This window comes from Oryctolagus cuniculus, chromosome 2 (genome assembly GCF_051225735.1).
Source record: "Oryctolagus cuniculus isolate XC-2025 breed Fujian yellow rabbit chromosome 2, ASM5122573v1, whole genome shotgun sequence".
Lineage (NCBI taxonomy): Eukaryota > Metazoa > Chordata > Mammalia > Lagomorpha > Leporidae > Oryctolagus > Oryctolagus cuniculus.
In genome coordinates, this window is record NC_142868.1 from 17,040,344 (window position 1) to 17,060,297 (window position 19,954).

The following is a 19,954-nucleotide window of genomic DNA, read 5'->3' on the forward strand; positions in this document are numbered from 1 at the left end:
GTTAAACAAAAACACTGTGATCCTATGAGAAAAGTACATTTGACACTGAACTGCCAGACTCCTTTGTTAGACATTTGCTCAGTGGAAATTTTACTCTGATTCCTATTGGCTCTGAAATGGGAATCTTCAAAGTCAAAAACTCCTATGGTAGAAGACACGACATCAGTCACTCAGGCATTGTGTTCATGCAATTTATGAATCTATTCCAACAACGGACATCAAACTCATGATTGAATCCACCATGGAATCACCCCTGTTGGTGAGACAGGATTCTCTGTTGTTACACAATATTGGTAGAAATACTTTTTCTAGTATTATTGATCATCTTCACATGGTAGGAGGCAGGCGCACAAACATGCACGAACACACACACACACATGAACCTACATATGAAAGATAAAGCAGATTTCTGTTGTAATACTTCTCTTTTTAAAATATTTATTTTTTTGAAAGGCAGAGTTATAGAGATGCAGAGACAGAGATAGGTCTTCTATTTGCTGGTTCACTCCTCAAATGGCCGCAACAGATCCTGGGCTGATCCGAGACCAGGAGCCAGGAACTTCTTCCGGGTCTCCATGCGGGTGCAGGGGCCCAAGGATTTGGGCCATCTTGTACTGCTTTTCCAGGCCATAGCAGAGGGCTGGATAGGAAGAGCAGCAGCTGGGACTCAAACTGGTGCCCATATGGGAGTCTGGCACTGCAGGCAGTGGCTTTACTAGCTATGCCACAGTGTTGGCCCCTGCCATAATATTGTAAAAGATAGAAGTATGCTTTCCACATCATGACAGCTGAGGGAAAATGTGGAGGAGGGTAAGGAAGATCTGAAGGTCAGGAATGTTTGTGTGAGTAGTTATGACAAACCATGTCACACTCAGGTCAAAGAAGTGCATGATACCTGGCAAAAATAAGGTGCCACAGGTGCTGTTTCCTATCTCCATGTTTTTTTACTGAACGAATATATTTTTCAGCACCAACCTCGTATATTACCTGACATTATAAAGGCTCAAACCTTAAAACTTTAGTGATATTCAAAAATCCAAAGATTGCATGGTTATACTTCACAAGTCTCTAACTAGCAATATTTTACATAGATTTCTGATAGCTAGGACATAAATCATGATTAACTTAAACACATGATTATCTATAAAGTACCACCACCTTACTCTGTCAAAAAGAGGCCCTGCTTTGTATTTTTTCATGCACTCAAGTGTCCAAAAGAGCTGACAATCTTGCTGTATAGATATGAAGTGCCACAAAATTCAGTAAAGCTAAGACAGGCTGACCTTCAGAGGCAAGATAGATCCCAGAACTCAATGAAAGATCTCAGAATCCTCAGTTGAGCATTATTACTTATGTCTCACACATTCCAATACTCTTATGCACATTTATTTAATAATCTTTACTGTATAACCTTGGCTTTGATCTTAGTCGCATCATCAGTTGGTCACTTACCTCTTCTGTTTACCATTTCAAAAGATATGTTTAGGGGCTGGCGCTGTGGTAGAAGTTAAGCCACCACCTGCGATGCTGGCATCCCATATAGGGGCCAGTTCAAGCCCTAGCTGCTCTACTCCCAATCCAGCCCCCTGCTAATGCACCTAAGAGCATCAGAGGATGACCCAAATCCTTGGGCCCCTGGTCCCACATGGGAGACCCATAAGAAGCTCCTGGCTTCAGTCTGGTCCAACTCCAGCCGCTGTGGCCATTTTGGGGGTAACATGAGAAGATGGAAGATTCTCTGTGATTGTCTGTCTCTTCCTCTAATTCTTTCAAATAAAAAAAAAATTTTTTTAAAGAAGATGAATGCTAAGTTCACAGGATACAGATATCCATTTTTTAAATAAAAATAAAAATGTATATTTAAACATAATACATCAGGAAATAAGACAGCTAAGTAAAAAGAATTAATTTAACAGATCTATTTAAAATTATATTATGTTAGAAGATCTTTCCAGTGCACCACCTGGAAGAATGAAATGGTATTTAATTGGAAAAACGATATAAAGCTTCTCAAAACAATAGCTCCTGATCTTTAGATATGAGCTCTTTTAAAATATGCTAAGTGATTGTCCCATCTCTCCTTAATTACCAAATTAAATTCCACAGAAGTGAGAAAGCAGAGTAGTACTATTATCACCTACTGTATTCTTTCTGGCTGCTATAAATCTGTGCATTTTTGTTTAACTCTCATACTAAAATATTCAATTTTGCCCAACATCAATGTAGTTATTTAATAGCAGGGAAGATGTAGAGTTGAATTCAAAGCTGGAACTTCCTTCATTCTACCACTTAATGATGCTTTCAGTAGTTTATTCCTAAAGAAGATTCCCTCTCCTCATCCCTTTCCAGCAACAACCTGCTATCTTGAAGTACTGCCTCAGCAATTACTCCCAAGGTATACTCCTTTCTCAGGGTGGCGACAGGGGAAGGAGGTTGCCAGTGTTGGAAAGTAGCAGCCTGTCAATCCCTGCTCAGTCTCTCAAGCATCATCAGGGTTCCAATCACACAAAGTTAAACAAGGGAAAAGCAACTTAAACAGAGAGGTTTACTATGTTATAATTCTATTTCTATATGATTTCAACTAACCAAAATCACTGAAAAAGTATGTTGACATTAAATATAACAGAATTTAATAAAGAATGGCTTACTGAAATGTCTATGCTCTCCCATCCCCAGTGAAGGAGGTTGGAATCTCAACCCTGGGAGGAAGGACGAGGAGTTCCTTGAGCAATCTTCTCCCTAGGTACAATGGTAGCTCCATATGCCTACTCCATCTATATGCTTTATAGCTCTCTGCATTTTGTACACGCCAATCCCAACTTTTAATTCCTTGTTGTGATTAATCATCCTTTCTATTAATGTCACCGGTTCAAACCACTGTGTGGTTTCTCATTCTCAATTAGTTTTAGTTTAGTTTCAGTGACCTGAAACTGAAACAGCGGATTGTAAAAAGGTATGAATTTAGATGATATTGATATACTGCTAGAAGATTTCTCAGAAGCTCTAATGAATAGCAATACATGTCATAAATTTAAAAGAAAACATCACATACAGTGTCTCACACACTTACAGTAATACATGCACACACATAAAGGAACCAGACTGAAGTTCTGTGGGGTACCTATAGGTACACGAGTGCTTTAACCCAAAGCATTGTCTTCATAATTCCACCAGGTGGAATTCAGCCTATGTGTATTCATTGGGAAAGACAAATGTAATCTTTGAAAGTGGATGATTTTTCTCTTTAGTATTTTGATAAAAGAAGCCATGTAATAATGTTTTTGAACATTTTCCAGTCCTTATGTACCTAAGTGAGACAGCACCTGGTCATGAATAACCATGTCTTGCTGTAGCAGGGAGAGCAGGATTCTCAGAATAGAAAGGGAGGTCAACTCCCCCAGTGAGTACAGCAGAATCTTGGAGGGGGCCTTGCAAACATTACCCCCTTCCAGTGATACTACTTCATATTCCCTATTTGAGAATTCCTGGTTCATAATAGTTGGGCTTTCCCATAAATGTGTATGACGTCCATGGTAAGCTGCAGACATAATTAGATTTTTGACTCTGCAGTTTCACATGGTATCATTGGGGAAAAGACCTCACAGAGGCCTCTGCTTTTAGAAATGGATGACATAAGTAATAAGTGTCAGACACTATCAGAATCTGGAGCTCTGACACACTGCAGGACAGGGCATTGGGGGAAGCTATTATTACCTTTCATGTACATTCTCCAAAATATTGTTAAGGAAATGTAATTACCAGCGAGGAGGCTCATTTATCCCAATTATTCTGGACTACCAAACAAACCCAACATGTAAACAATTTAGATAAGGATTCTAATAGTCTAGCTGTGGCAAGTGTCTGCAATTTGTTACACAGTGCAATCATGCTTAGATGGGCGGTGCTTGAAGTGTCGTGTCAGCTGAAAACACTTGGAGAAGACAACCATAAGTCAGGTTGAGTTTTAATAAAGCCCCCAAACCACAAACAATGGGATTTTCATCTACTAATTACAAAGTAGAGTCCAGCAGCATTCTTATAATAAAGATTCATCTAAGTCATTAAAACAGAAAATATAGAAGAACTACAGGAAGCTTCAGAAAATAATTTTGGATTCATTACATTGGTATTTGGGTTAAACATAAAACAGTCAATTCAAGCTCAAATGATCTGAGTCACTGTGGTGTGATCAATACCGTGTTATGAGAAAGGGATACAAGTAATGCATTAGACCTCAATAAATGGCCTCAGCTGGTAGACCAAAACAGTTTAGAGTGGTTATATTTAGATTATTTACACAGGGAAATGTACAATAAAGTTCCAAAAGTATAATTGAATTTTCAAAAGCTACAGCCCACGTATCCATATCCTAAAGTCACACTTAAGATATTTTCTAGAGAAACTGGAATTCACCCAAAAGAGTAAACTGAGTCTCTGACAGGCAGAGTGGACAGTGAAAGAGAGAGACAAAGAGAAAGGTCTTCCTTTTTCATTGGTTCACCCCCAAATGGCTGCTATGGCCGGCGCACCGTGCTGATCCAAAGCCAGGAGACAAGTGCTTCTCCTGGTCTCCCATGCGGGTGCAGGGCCCAGGGATCTGGGCCATCCTCCACTGCACTCCTGGGCCACAGCAGAGAGATGGACTGGAAGAGGAGCAACTGGGACAGAATCTGGCGCCCCGACCGGGACTAGAACCCGGGGTGCTGGTGCCGCAGGAGGAGGATTAGCCTAGTGAGCCGCGGCGCCAGCCATCTGATATTTTTTTATCAATGGAGTATTTGCAGATAGTATGAGATTCATGGGAAGAGCCATTGTTTGGAGAAGCTCTTTCCTTATGAAATGGAATGGGTCATTCCTGCAAATTGGGATCAGTGGAAAGAGAAACTTCTAACTTGCTTATTTCATGCAAAATTTGGCTACCTTCATTCATTACCTTAACTTGTATTTGCTGAGTATCTTCGGTGTTGTAAACACCAAGTTAAATACTAAAGAATTTCATAGTGAGATAATGCCCTTTTCCTCAAGAAGCCCACCAGCGAACAGACAAGACAGGTAAATGAAGAATTAGGTCGGGTAAGCACCATCATAGGCACAACTACAGAGTGCTGTGGGAGTGCAGAGACAAAGATGACACTGGCACTGTGTTGAATTCAGCTGGACTCAGCTTGTGAGAGCCAATTGCTAAATTTTCAGCAATTTTGTAAGGCAGCCTCTGAACACAGTGATTATTATAAAGTAGACAAAGTTATGATTAAACAAATCAGACTTAAAACAAAGGCTATGAATACCATCCAATTCTAATTTTTCGTTGTCTTATACTATTATCTATGCACTTGACATTATTTAGTTGGACCCTATCTGTATGGTCTGCTACTATGCATGTATTGTCAACTCCATGTTCATTGGCATCATTTTGGTAGCTTTGCTTGGATGGCACTATGTATACCAGGGAATATAGCAAAAACACCACAACATTTTCTTGGTTTTGACTTTCTGCAGAGAGTCTGCTGCTAAACACGCATTTACATACCACTAAGAATATCTGTCTAACCTAGTCCCTTGCTGATCATGGTCAGGGAAAGTCCTTTGAAAGAAGAGAAAGAAAAGTAAATGAATTATCAAAGAATGAGGACTAGCCTGGATAAGTAAAAGTCTGAACCAGAAATGCTAGTGAAGTTATCCTAGCTTCTCTCACCTCCTCCAAATCTAAGTCACTGCCTGTCATAGTCATGAAAGTCACATATATTCTATCATTCTTGGAGCCCCTATGCAGCTACATTTTTCAGCCTCCTTGACTTAGGATTGACCAGGTGACTTGAATTTGCAAAGGGAATCTGAACAGAAATTAAATCAGTTGCTTCCAGGGTGAAGGTTTTAGAGTGTGCGATTTGCTGTGTTCATCTCCTAATGTGGAGACTCTGGAAGCATTCAGCCTAGGGCTCCAAATGACACTAATGAGCAGTTTCTTTTTAATTCCTACTTTGATTGGCCATGCATCCTGAGCAAGTAATAAACTTGTTTCAAACCACTAAAATAGTTGGGGGTGATTCTGTTATTCCAGCTTTATCCAATCCATATTATTTCAAGCTCCTATTAATCTCTTACTGTAAACACCATACAATACCCACCTAACTTCCTGTCCCACTGCAAGTCTCAGAATTCTTCAATCTTCAACAGTGAATGAATCAAATGCTCTTCTACTTAACATCTTTAAATTGCCCCCAACACAAATGGGATGAATCTAAACAAGTTAGAATTGCATTTTCAAAGTTCTTAATGCTCCGGCCCCTAATATTTATGTTCGAATAACACTGAAGATTGAGTTTCCAAGATAGATCAGCTGGTATCCAAACTCTCAGATGAGGGTAGAAATTGTGAAGCAGCAGCTGAACCACCCCTCAGGATGCCTGCCGCCCAGACTTTCGTACCTGATTTGCTCATGGCTGCTCTTCTTCTGATACAGCTTCCTGTAAATGTGCATCATGGACAGCAGCAATGAGAGCTCAAGTACTCTGGTCCCTGCCATCCATGTCTAAGATCTGGATCGGATTCCAGCTCCTGACTTTAATCTTGCCCAGAACTGGCCATCACAGGCATTTGGTGATGGGGGTGGGGGGTACTGAATGGGTGTGCTCACCCATATAGTGCTCTGCTTTTCAAAAAAAAAAAAAATTAAAGGAACACTCAGATGCTGGAGCTTTATGTTTTCCAATTCTTCCTTTTAACGAACTCAAGCTCATTATCAAGCACCAATTATGTTACTTCATAAATGAGCCTCCAAGAAAATCAGCTACTTTTTCCTTTTTCTAGACATTTTCAATGGCACTACAATCACATTTCTGACAGCAGTGATCTTAGGACACTATAAACACTTCCATGTATTTCTCTAGCTAGGCATAACATTCTGCTATCTATTTTTGTGCGCTCTCAACTTGACACATAGGGTTCATTAAAAGCTCAGATGCAACATATCAAGTAATCATTAATTCTAAATAGGATCAGCTAGGGAAGTGTGGGGAGCAACTCGGACTAGACTAAGTTACTGGAATTAAGACTTATTCTATGCATCTGCTCTCCCACAATATGGCGCTGGGAGAGGAGGAAACAGCTTCTACACAGCCGCCTCCAGTTCGACCAATAAACTGCAGGACCTGCTCCTGATTGCAGGAGAGCAGCGTGCTCGGCGTGTGGATAACAGAGTTGGGATTGGTGGAAGAGGACTATAAAGGAGGAGAGAGACAACATGCACCAGGAACATCTAAAGGGAACATCCGGATAACATCTGAGTAGCCCCCGAGAGAGCCGGCTGGCGGTGTGCCACTCCCCCGCGGAAGTGGGGAAAGTGGCAGGGGGAACAGCCCTTCCACGGAGGTGGAAGGATCGGCAGCAAACCCGGGGAGGGCCGAGCAGACAAAAGAACAGCGCAGGGTCTAGTGTCGTTCCTCCACGAAGGGGGGGAGCGACAGGGAAGAATTTTCCCCTTGGTTTTCTGGACTTTAACATTGTATCTTATATTCCTGCCAGAGCTGTAAAATAAAGTTCTAATCATATACTCCCATCCTTTCAATTGAGACATAAACACCAATGCTACAGATGCCTGGTGATCTACTGCCTACTCAATGACCAAGTCAGAAAATAAACCAAGGTCTCAATCCCCACAGGAATTGTCACTTCCCTGTCCTGAGTGTCCTATTGTGTATATAAAGTTATCCAACATGGACCAATTTAAAGTTCTTATTATTGCTGGGGCTGGCACTGTGGTATAACAGGTAAAGCCATCACCTGCAGTGCTGGCATCCAATATGGGCACCAGTTTGAAATCTGGATGCTCCACTTCCAGTCCAGCTCTCTGCTATGGCCTGGGAAAGCAAAAGATGGCCCAAGTCCTTGGGCCCCTGCACCCACACCAGGGACCCAGAAGAAGCTTCTGGCACCTGCCTTCGGATTGGCACAGCTCCAGCCATTGTGCCCAATTGGGGAGTGAACCAGCAGATGGAAGGCCTGTCTTCTCTGTGTAACTCTTTCAAATAAATAAATCTTTAAAAACAAAGTTCACATTATTACCTTTCATGCCAAACTATACCAGAGAAAAAATTATTATTTTACTACTATTTTTCTTTTTCAAGAAACAAATGAATTTATTTTTATTTTAAAAACAGATGGACAAATAGGTCTTCCATCTAAGGGTTCACTTCCTAGATGTTCACAACAGTCAAGATTGGGCCAGGCCAAAGCCAAGAGTAAGGAACTCAACCTGAATCTCCCATATAGGACCCAAGTATGTGAACCACCATCAGCTTCTTCCCAGGGTGTACTTTATGACAAAGTTGTAATCAGAGCCAGCACTCAAACCCTAGCATTCCAATATGGGATGTGGGCATCCCAAGGGCCATTTTAACCACTGCACCAAATGCTCATCCTTTTCCCTAATAATTTGTATCTATTTTCATAGGCCATTTTGAAAAATTATTTTACCTTTTCTTCAGTGTGCATAAAGTTTATTGGAAATCACTGTTATTTCTGCATTGCCAAATATAATTCTTGAAGTAGACATCCCACAAAAAAAGTAAAATAGTTTAAGTTTCAAAAATTTCAAAATGAAAGAAATGAGAAAAGTCTCCCAGTACAAGCTTGCCGCTGACAGGTTATTTATAAATGAGATTCTGAATTTCAACACTGTGTAATAAAGAGCACACAGCTACAAAGTGGCCATCACAGGAATACGCTCAGAATTCTCACCTCTCAGACCAGAGTTCTTCTTCCTACAGAGTTCATTTTTATTTTATTGTTATTCCTGGCCACTGTGGCCTTACAGCTTGGGGCCCAAGAGTATTCTGAAGCTAAATAGTAAGAGGGATAAACTGCTATCTGCTTTGAATTTAAATACAAATAATAGGAATAAAATGAAGAAAAAAGCTTTGTAAAGTCTAAAACCTAACCCACTCTAGCTAAGCTGTGCCAGACATGAAAAGCAAATACACATAGGACATAAAAGAGTGGTTTTGCACCCAGAGATCTGGTTTAGTCAGAATGTAATTTGTGCCAATCCAGGTTGCCTGTAAGGGTAAGCATCTGGGTGCTGAGAAAGGGCTTACAAATTTGACAGTTTAAATTGGGTCTGTGGCTTTGTAACAAATATATTTAATCCTTGTCCCCACTTTCAGGTTCTGAGATCTTAAGGGTTTATACAACTTGTTTTCTAATATATGTTACTGCTACTAATGTATGTTATCAATTTATGTTACTGTCACTTCCTCAGAAGATAAATTAAAATATTCAGTTGCATTCACAGATCTAAAGAACTTTATATTCAACTATGTAATTTTTTCAAGAATTTTGTTTGATATGTATAGTGTTACAATGTGTAAAACTTTAGTTGTTTGTTTTCTCCTGTAAATTTTACTTTTCTTGCTTATATAGTTTCAATTTTTGTCATGACATTTACTTTTCATTGTCTTGTAATGCCAAAAGTTAAAAAATACTTTTCTGAGGGCACTTTTCCCAAAGATCATCAGGATGACAGCTGTTATCAAAAAAGCTGTAAATATTTGGAATAATAAATATTACCACTGAGCATAAATAGCCTAAAACCCAAGTTAATAAAATATTTTTTAAAGGCATAACATTAAATAAGTCAGCCACAGAAAGACAAATATTGCAAATTCTCAGTAATGTGAGAGCTAAGAAATCTGACTTCAAATGTAGTAAGTAGAAAAAGGATACTAGAAGCTAGGAAGGGCAGGGAAGGGGTAGGAACAGGTGGGACAACAGTACCAAAATACAGCTGTGAACAAGGAAAAGGCCTAGTGTTTTAGAGCAGAGTGAAGATGGTTTACAACAATTCATCAAAATAGAAGAGAGGAGATGGAAGGTTCCCAAAGAAAGTAATGATAAATGTTTAAGGAGATGGAAATGCTAACTACTCGAATTTGATCATTACACATTGTATAAATGCACTGAATTGTCATGCTGTATAACATAAATATGTCCAATTATTATGTGACAATTAAAATTAAAGACTCGGAGAATAGACCTTTAGCCTAGTGGTTAAGACGTCAGTGTCCATTTCAAACTGATTAGATTTGATTCATGGCTCCAGCTTCCTGCTAATGCAGACTCTGTGGCAACAGTGATGTCTCAACTAATCGGGTGCCTGCCACCCATATAGGAGACCTGAATACAGTTCCTGGAGCTCCAGCCTCAGTCCTGGCCATCAAGGGCATTTGAGTATTTGGGAAATAAACAATCAGATAAGAATGAACGTCTGTCTGTTGTCTCTCTCTCCTTCTCACGATAATTTTTAAAGCTTTAAAATTCAAATCATACAAATGTATTCAACTTTAAAAGGCACAAAATATTAATAATAAATAGATGAGAGGAGGAGAATACGCCATTACTTGAAATCTGTCATTTTTCCTTCTAGATTCTACTTGTTAAGATGTTCACTCAGATGAAACACATGAGACAGAGGAATGCATATTTTCTATATTTAATGGAACAATCTGAGCATCCACTCAAGGTAACTGGAGGAGAGATTAGAATCAAAGTCTGCACTTAGTTACATGTTAGAAATAAATGGAAAGCTCTCCATTTAATAATCTAAACCAAAACAAAAATAATTTCAGTCTTCTAAAAAGTAGACAGAATCTTTAGCTCCTTAAAAATTTTAAAAAATCACATTATATGAATTTAAGAGCATTATTCTGGGGCCGGTGCTGTGGCGTAATGGGTAAAGTCACTGCCTGAAGTACCGGCATCCCATATGGACGCCGGTTCAAGTCCCAGCTGCTCCACTTCCAATCCAGCTCTCTGCTATGGCCTGGGAAAGTAGCAGATGGCCCAAGTCCTTTGGCACCTGCACCTGCCTGGGAGACCTGGAGGAAGCTCCTGGCTCCTGGCTCCAGGGCGCAGCTCTGGCTGTTGCAGCCAATAGGGGAGTGAACCAGTGGATAGAAGACCTCTCTCTCTCCGGAGGCCTCTTCTTCTGTGTAACTTTGACTTTCAAGTAAGTAAGTAAGTAAATAAATAAGTCTTTTTTAAAGACATTACTCTGAGTGTGTACTGCATTAATGTCTTAGCAATTAAGAATCTTTTTTATCCTTACATGTTACCCTGATTTTCACATTATCTCTGGCCAAATTGATGTAAGCATTTATGACATCTCTAATTTTAATTCCTCTCACTCCATTCTTTATGTCTTGTTACATGCAATACACCTGCCATGACACTTCTCCAAATATCAGGGTCTACCCTAAAGTGTACTCACTCCCCATCAATTTCTTTTTTCATTTAAAAATTTTATTTATATAAGCTGAGCAAATTTTATGTATTTCATATATACAGATTTAAGAAAATAATAACTCTTCCTACCCTATCCTCCATTTCCTGTCAATTTCAAGTGGCATGTATCACCTCCCTTGCATACTGTCCGTGTTAGTCTATACTCAACTCCTTTACATATGTGGATATATACTGTGATCCATCTCTAAATAAAAAGGGAAGGATGGAAGAGTTTGGAAAATGGAAGTACTATGTTATCTTGTTCAATAACGTTATGAAAAGGCACAGACACCTTGATTCAGCATTGATTAAAATGCAAGTGAAGTCACAGGCCACACATTTCAGTAAGAAAAGAGAGGAATGGCAATGACAACAGCTACTGTAGAAAATACCAAGTGCTAGATGAGCCACTACACATCGCTAAGGAAAGGAAGAGTAAAAAATACACAGATTTATCACAAAATTTGTTAAACCTGCTCATCGCAAAAAGTTCAATCTTTTTGTCAGTTTTCTAAACTGGAAACAGAGCTTCCCCACAATATTCACAAGTTTAGCTACTTTTCAGTAACTGTTGATACCAACACTAAGACCACACATCTTTTTAAAGGAAGATGAAATAAAACTAATGTTTGCTTTAAAGAAGTGTGCCAATTCACTTTAGATTATAAACTGCAGGGCAGGAACTGCGGTGTAGCCAGTAAAGCTGATGCCTATTATGCCAGCATCACACATGGACACTGGTTCATGTCCTGCCTGCTCCAATTCCATTCCAACTCCTGACTCATGGCCTGGGAAAAGCAGAGGACAGCCAAGGTATCTGGACCCCTGCCACCCATATGGAAGACCTGGATGAAACTCCTGGCTCCTGGTTTTGGCCTGGCCCAGCCCTAGCCAATGCAGTCTTGTGGGAGGTGAACTAGAGATCAAAGATCTCACTATCTCTTTCTCTAATTCTGACTTTCAAATAAGCTGTTAAATACACACACACACACATAGCATTTATCATTTTTCTTCTCAACTTGCACTATGCTTTGCTAATGATGTCGATCACAAGCTAATTAATATTCTGCACAGATAAAACGTGCATTCTTTTAACATTTTCAGTAAGATGGAACTATAGTGCTTGTCTCTAAAATGACATTTTAAATATAATTTATATTAAGAAAATGTATATAACCCCACTTAAAGTACAATGGAGGGCCAGCCTTGTGGAACAGTGGGTTAAGCTGCTGCCTGCAATGCCAGCCTCCTCTATGGGCTGTTCATGTCCTGGTTACCCCATTTCCAATCAAATTCCCTGTTAATGCCCTGGGAAAGCAGCAGCAGATGGTCCAAGTCCTTGGGTCCTTGTACTCACATTGGAGACCCAGATGGAGTTCCTGGCTCCTCACTTCATGGTGGCCTAGCCCCAACCATGGCAATTTGGAGTGAACCAAGGGATGGAAGATTTCTTTTTTTCTCTCTGCCTTCCAAATAAATGAATGAATCTTTTAAAAAATAAAGCAAAGAGGCTGACACTGAGGCATAGTAGGCTAAGCTTCTGCCTGCAGCACCAGCATCCCACATGGGTACCGGTTTGTGTCCCAGCTGCTCCTCTTCCTATCCAGCTTTCTGCTATGGCAGTAGAAGATGGGCCAAGCGCTTGGGCCCCTGTACCAGCATGGGAGAACCAAAAGAAGCTCCTGGCTCCAGATTGGCCCAGCTCTGACCGTTGCAGCTGTTTGGGGAGTGAAGCAGCAGATAGAAGACCTTTCTCTCTGTCTCTCCTTTTCTCTATCTGTAACTCTACCTCTCAAATAAATAAAATTTTTAAAATAAAGCAAAATATGAATCCTGAAAGCTATTTTCAAGGTTTAAAAATTAAATGTTTCAAAAGGAAAACTTTTTCTAGCTTACAGCTCTTAGATTGCTTAACTTTTTTTTAAAATAATTTAGATATATTTACTGACAGAAGGTTGAAAAAAGACTGCTTTTTAAAGAAATATCTGGAAAAATTTACTTACAAAAAGCATATGATAGTTTATAATTATTTCAAATGAATCTGTGCCATACAGGAATGATTATTTTCACAAAATAAATAAATTACAGCATCATAGAAAACTCCTTCTGCTACTCAAACCATTATGATATGGGGAAAATTATGCTTGTTAAAATACATTTGTGTCCAAAAATATTTTCCTGGTTGTTTTGAATAGCTTTTTTGAAGTAGATCCTTTATGTCACAGCCAATTTTCTGTTTCTCTCATTAAAATCTAACTGCTATTATGTGAAAGGAAAAAAAACTGAATAAACAAAACGCTTAAACAAAAGTATCCAATGGCTGATTCACAGAAAAACCAAAAATGGTATCTACAAGGAAGCAGGGATTTCTGATTTAATTTGCTTTCATTTTTATTCAATCATTAAAGGAATTGGTTTTAATCTCTTCATAGGAGCTTAGCCCAGAAGTATTCCAAAAACATAAATGACATTCCATGCACTTGAATAACCAGCCAAACAAATTTTCAACCACTCAATATATACAAACATATATGTAGATAAGGGGTCTTCTTCAAAATGTTTATGAAAATGTATGTTGTGAAAAACTGTAGATGTTTTTCAAAAAAATTTTTACCAAATAACTTCTTTGAAATTCTCCTTTCCCAGAAACCTTTTGATGTCCCCTCCTATATATATTCACATATACATATTTACTATGCACACTAAGTATATAAACTCATTATATTTTAGAGAGATACTTGAAGTACCGGAAAAAGTTGTATTTCACAGACTTTGCTTCCTCCTACCTCCCTTTCTCTTTGTCCTTCTTCCTTTCTTTCCTACCATCTTCATTCCCTTTATTTTTCTATTTTTTTCTCATTCAACAAATATTTATTAATCAAAATCCAAGTTCTAAGAGCTATTACATACAATGAGGTTCAATAGCAAATAATTAGAGAAGGAGCGCTTCATGTACTGGAAGAGAATCATTCAAAGATGAAAAATGAAAGGATTTTAAATCAGATGAGCCTACATTCAAATCATGATGGCATCACTTTTGTGCCTTTGGGAAACTAACTTCACCAAGCTTGCATTTGCTCAAAAGGAAATCAAGGATAATTTTAATCTCATCATACATCTTGAAAATTAAATAAAAAATGCAGATATTCTAATAGAGAATCTGGCATATAGTAAACATCCAATATATGTTACATATCTGTGCTCCTCACACAGACTTAAATAGCAAGTTGCAGTTAAATTGAAGTTTCAATGTTAAGAGTTTATGAAGTCGGCTGGCGCCGCGGCTCACTAGGCTAGTCCTCTTCCTGCGGTGCTGGCACCCTGGGTTCTAGTCCCGGTTGTGGTGCCGGATTCTATCCCGGTTGCTCCTCTTCCAGTCTAGCTCTCTGCTGTGGCCTAGGAAGGCAGTGGAGGATGGCCCACGTGCTTGGGGCCTGTACCCGCATGGGAGAACAGGAAGAAGCACCTGGCTCGGCGCAGTGTGCTGGCCTTGGTAGCCATTTGGGGGGTGAACCAACAGAAGAAAGACCTTTCTCTCTAATTCTGCCTGTCAAAAACAAAAAAGAGTTTAAAAGTCAAGACAATAATAATCTCACCTTGCTCTAAAATATAAGTTTTGCTTAGAAGATGTGTTAAAAAAACAAACTGGTAGAAAAATATGTAGCTGTTATCAGAAAGAAAGATAAAAATGGACAATGACTCAGGGATTCCGAGGTGCAGCATGGAAACACGTCTTCCCATGGTGGGCGTCAGGACAGTAGATAAGAATGTAACTGCTATGTCCTTTCGTGTCCAGACAAGTGGTCTCATTTTGTAATGCTGATTTGTAACATTTCCTATCCATATCTTACTTTTTTCTGCTTTTGTGTAGTAGGTGTTTATAGACAGGGCAATTAGGCCTCTAGCCATGGCTAGAAATGCTCCATATTTCCATGAAATAAGCTGTCATATGAAGAGACAGGTGAGCTAGAGGGGAAGTAGATCTGCTGGATACTCAAAATGATGGGAACCAGTTACAGAATGGAAGCTCTCGCCAGGAAACAGCTGGGCTTCCAGAGGCAAAATGCCCAATACAGAACTCTAAGCCATGGCTCACTTCCAACTCATCTACTGAAAAAGTCTTCATCACTGGGAAGGGCTGGATGATTCTTAATATTTGCAAACAGTGGGCTCCACTGGAACCCAGAATGATCTAGACATGAAGCCTTGACACTGCATACTACAGAATTCCAAAAAGTCTGTCTGCACTAGTCTTAGTTTTAACTCAATGATTTTATAAAAACAACAAATAAGACAGTTGCAGGCTTATGGTTACAAGTAGAGTACTTTCAAAAATGAGGCATTAAAGTATAAAATAAACTCCTGACCATTGATAGCAATGCAATTCCAAGGTATGTTAGAGAAAATTAGCATCTCTTCTTCATAAATGAGAAACTCAAGTTTTATACTGAAATGGTATTATTCTACCTAATGAAAAGGGCATTCAATGAAAGATTGTTTTGTTGTGGTGTGAAAAATGACAGTTGCAATGTGTTTTTATTTTCCAATCAAGCACTGCACAGAGAGGGTACAAAGACTGAGGAGCCATCCAATTGAGATAGTTTGCTGTCTCACTTGGGTGCTCCAAGTAGTCAGGGTTTACTGCTCCCATGAATTAAAAAGAATTAACTCCATGCAGATGATTCCAAATTTTAGAGTAGTCTTGATGATGATTTACTTCCTTATATGGAATTTTTTTTCATTTAAGAATTAGACACACACATAGCACTCCCATCTGCTGGTTCATTCTCCAGATGCTCAAAACAACCAGGCCTGGATCAGGACAAAGCAAAGAACTCAAGACTCGATCCATGCCTCCCACATAGATGGTAGGGACCCAAGTACTTGAGTCATCAACAGCTGGCAATCAGAAGATAGCTAGAACGAGGGACCTCTGTTGGGAATTAAATCTAGCCACTCTGGTATGAGGTTCAGATATCTTTGGGAAAGTATGACATTGGATTTTCTACTGTGATTAAGGGAGAAGACAAGTAGATGAGAACCTTCAATGTATCTTTCCATCACATTTCTCACTGGAAAGTAGGAAGGGGGCCTTCTACATCATCTTCCTCAGTCTCTTGTGAGTCTTCTAAATATGAATCAGCTTCTCAAGGTGATGTTATCTACAACACTGAAGGAGTGGAATTACTAAGACATGCTGGGGCTAAGTACAGGCAGACATACTGCTAAACATGCCATACTAAGGATGTGAATTTGTAAATTAGTTCTCAAAATACTGGGGAAGACACGAAGAAGTGTTTGCCCCATCCCCCAAGGGGTTTTCACAACAGAGGAGGGGATAAGGGATATACATGTAAGGAGAGGGGGATAATTTTGAGACATCACTGGAGACTGAGACTTACAAGTCCCATCAACGTATTTAGAGCAGAAACACGTATCTACAATAAACAAGTTCCAAGAATATCTTAGTAGTGAGATATGTAAGTGCCGTTAGCATACTTAGGCTTTCTATTATAAGCAGGTGTTTTCCTTTATAATAAAGCTATTTTAAGTGTTTTCTTTAGAGTCTAATTGTTTACCATGGGTTGCAGCAGTGGAAAATTCATAGTAAGAGATATAATCAGTGGCCACCATAAAACACACTCAATAATCAGTTTCCTATTGTGGACAGAACAAATTACTTCAAACTCGATAGATGGAAACAGCTTAAATTTATTATCTTGCAGGTCTGGAAGTCAGACTTCAAAAATGGATCTGAGAAAAAATCCAGGTGCTGGTGAGACTGTTCCTTCTGGGGTCCTGGGGAAGAGGCTGCTTCGCATCCCTCTCCAGCTCCTGGGGGCCTACTGCACTCCTGGGCTCAGCTTTCTCAAAATCAACACCAACCAGTGCAGTCTTTCTCACACTACATCAATCTAACATTGTGAGTTCACCCAGATAATCCATGAAAATATCCCAATCCTGGGATTAACTTAATCACATCTTCCATGTATTTTTGCCAGACACAAATTCACAGGTTCCAGAGATTATGACAGGGGTATCGATGACAGATTATTGTATGTGCCCAATAAATTAAGAAATAACCTCATTCCTTGGCACATTTTTTTTTTTCAGCTTTACAACTTTAATCAGTTCTCATCCACATTGACTGCAGATTTTTTTTTTAATTTTTTTTTTTTTTTTTTTTTTTTTGATAGGCAGAGTGGACAGTGAGAGAGAGAGACAGAGAGAGAAAGGTCTTCCTTTGCCGTTGGTTCACCCTCCAATGGCCGCCGCTGCAGCCGGCGCACCGCGCTGATCCGATGGCAGGAGCCAGGATCCAGGTGCTTTTCCTGGTCTCCCATGGGGTGCAGGGCCCAAGCACCTGGGCCATCCTCCACTGCACTCCCTGGCCATAGCAGAGAGCTGGCCTGGAAGAGGGGCAACCGGGACAGAATTCGGTGCCCCGACCGGGACTAGAACCCGGTGTGCCGGCGCCGCAAGGTGGAGGATTAGCCTATTGAGCCACGGCGCCGGCTCAACTGCAGATTTTTGAAAGTGGTGACAGGTACGTAGGTAACCAAAGTGTAGAGCTTGTTTGGGGAATCTTCATCCTCATTACGTTTTCTGGACAACCTCACACGGATGCGGTATGGGGCATTCCTTATTCCTTTGGCCCAGACGGCTTTGTTGAGCCTGGTGTCAATGCGCACATCTGGAGTTCCCATCTCTTTCATGGCAAATTTCCGGATCTCTTTGAGTGCCCGAGGGGCACGCTTCTTGAAGCCCACACCATGGATGTGCTTGTGAATGTTGATGGTATGCTCGTGGGTCACCACCTCGTTGATGGCAGAACGGCCCTTCTTCTCGCCGCCCTTCTTCGCGGGAGCCATCTTGGAGGGCCCAAGCTGGAAAGCCACATCTCTTTTAAGAGTAGATGTATGCACATCCCCAATTTTCTCCTCAATCTCTCTTTTAAATAAAGAGTATAATTTTATTGGCACAGTCTAAGAAAATAAGCAACGTCAAATCTGTACTTCACCAGCAGGATGACAAGAGAGCAGATGCAAAAGTGCAAAAAAATACAGAGCTTTGTTTTTACTACAGCAGAATTCTGAATGAGAACTAATGCCCTTCATCCACAGCTAATGGCTCACTTGAAATGTGAGAAAAACAGCCATAGGTATTCAGGTAATAAAGTTTGGCTTTGAACAGAAAATCTAGATGACAGCTTTCTTAACAATACAGTACTGGAGAATTCTATTAGTCAGTCCTCAACTTCAACTGCTATTAATCACACAACTATAAGCTTAAGGACTTTTTAATTTTTATTTATTTGAATGGCAGAGTTACAGAGAGGAAAAAAAGAGAGAAAAAGGTATCTTCCATCCACTGGCTCATACCCCAAATGACTGCAATGGCCAAGGCTGGGCCAGACCAAAGCCAGGAGCTTTTTCCGGTTCTCCCACATGGGCACTGGAGTCCAAGGACTTGGTCCATCTGCTGCTGCTTTCCCGGAAACATTAGTAGGGAGCTGGATTGGAAGTGGGGCAGCCAGGACTCGTTTACTGGTGCCTTTATGGGATTCCAGTGCCACAGGCAGCAGCTTTACCTGCTAAGCCACAGCACTGGCCCCAGGGCTGACCTTTTTAATAAACATCTTACAAAAATCTGCTCATATTGAAGTTGATGGTATCACCTAGTAAAACTAATGGTGACCATTCTTCCTCTGCCTTGGTCCCTTGATGAACACCTACTCATCTTCCAAACCTCAGAGCAGGATCGCTTCCCTCACGGAGTCCTTTCTGGCTTAACAACTTGCCTTAACCCAGATATCACTGGCTCTTTATCTTCTTTGGGATTTGCTGCACAGAATTCCATGGCAGCATCTGTGACTTCCTTCTTTGTGTGTCTGCTTTCCCACACTCACCGATTAATTCTCAGATAATGATCTGTTTGATCAGTTTTCACAAATCCTAAACATAACCAGGATGACAGTCCACAATCTGATAAGGCTAGCACATTTGCTAAAACAATGTCAAAAAAAAAAAAAAAAAAAAAAAAACAACAACAATGAGATGCATCCATGAACAGCTGCTTCCCCAGTCTTCCCTTGGAATTCTCATTCCAGCAACTGAAGGGGCAATTCCTGAGCTAATGTCTATCTCTTGGTCAGTTCCAAGTTCAGCAAACCAACCATGTTTCCCAGACTTCAGGGAAGGGCCTGGCTTTTAACAGTACACAGTAACTACTGGTTGACTCGATTTGTCTTATGAAAATACATCGTATGTCAGTAAATTTTTCTAATAAAAATTTAAAAGGCAATATATCCTCCACTTCAGAGAAGGACATCCAAATATTTATTTAAAGTAATTTTCAAGCTATTTTCTGTAATTTCACAGTGACCTAAAGTGGTTCAATTCAGGAAAGATTCCAGAATCTTTAGATAATTTTATCTCAAAACTGAAGGCAGTTTTCTATTTTGAAATGAAGACAACTAGAGTATCAACAACCTCTGCCTTGCAGAGATGGCATTTTTGATTGATCTGGGAGCAACACCAATAAGCATACAGAAGTAGAAAAGAAAGCCATTCCTACACATTCTAGAAAGATCTACAAAGAAGAAACAAACTTTGGATAAAAATGATCCATAAAAACAACTTTAAATATGTTAATCGGAGACTCACAAGTGAAA

The 19,954-nt window shown here is 39.9% G+C and overlaps 1 protein-coding gene and 1 pseudogene across 3 annotated transcripts in view; both read right to left on the bottom strand.

The window, feature by feature from the left end:
- KCNIP4 (potassium voltage-gated channel interacting protein 4) overlaps window positions 1–19,954 on the bottom strand; it is a 1,209,654-nt gene that overhangs the window by 983,186 nt on the left and 206,514 nt on the right. The gene's annotated exons all lie outside the window — the stretch shown is intronic.
- LOC127490062 (large ribosomal subunit protein eL31 pseudogene) lies at window positions 17,772–18,200 on the bottom strand (annotated as a pseudogene).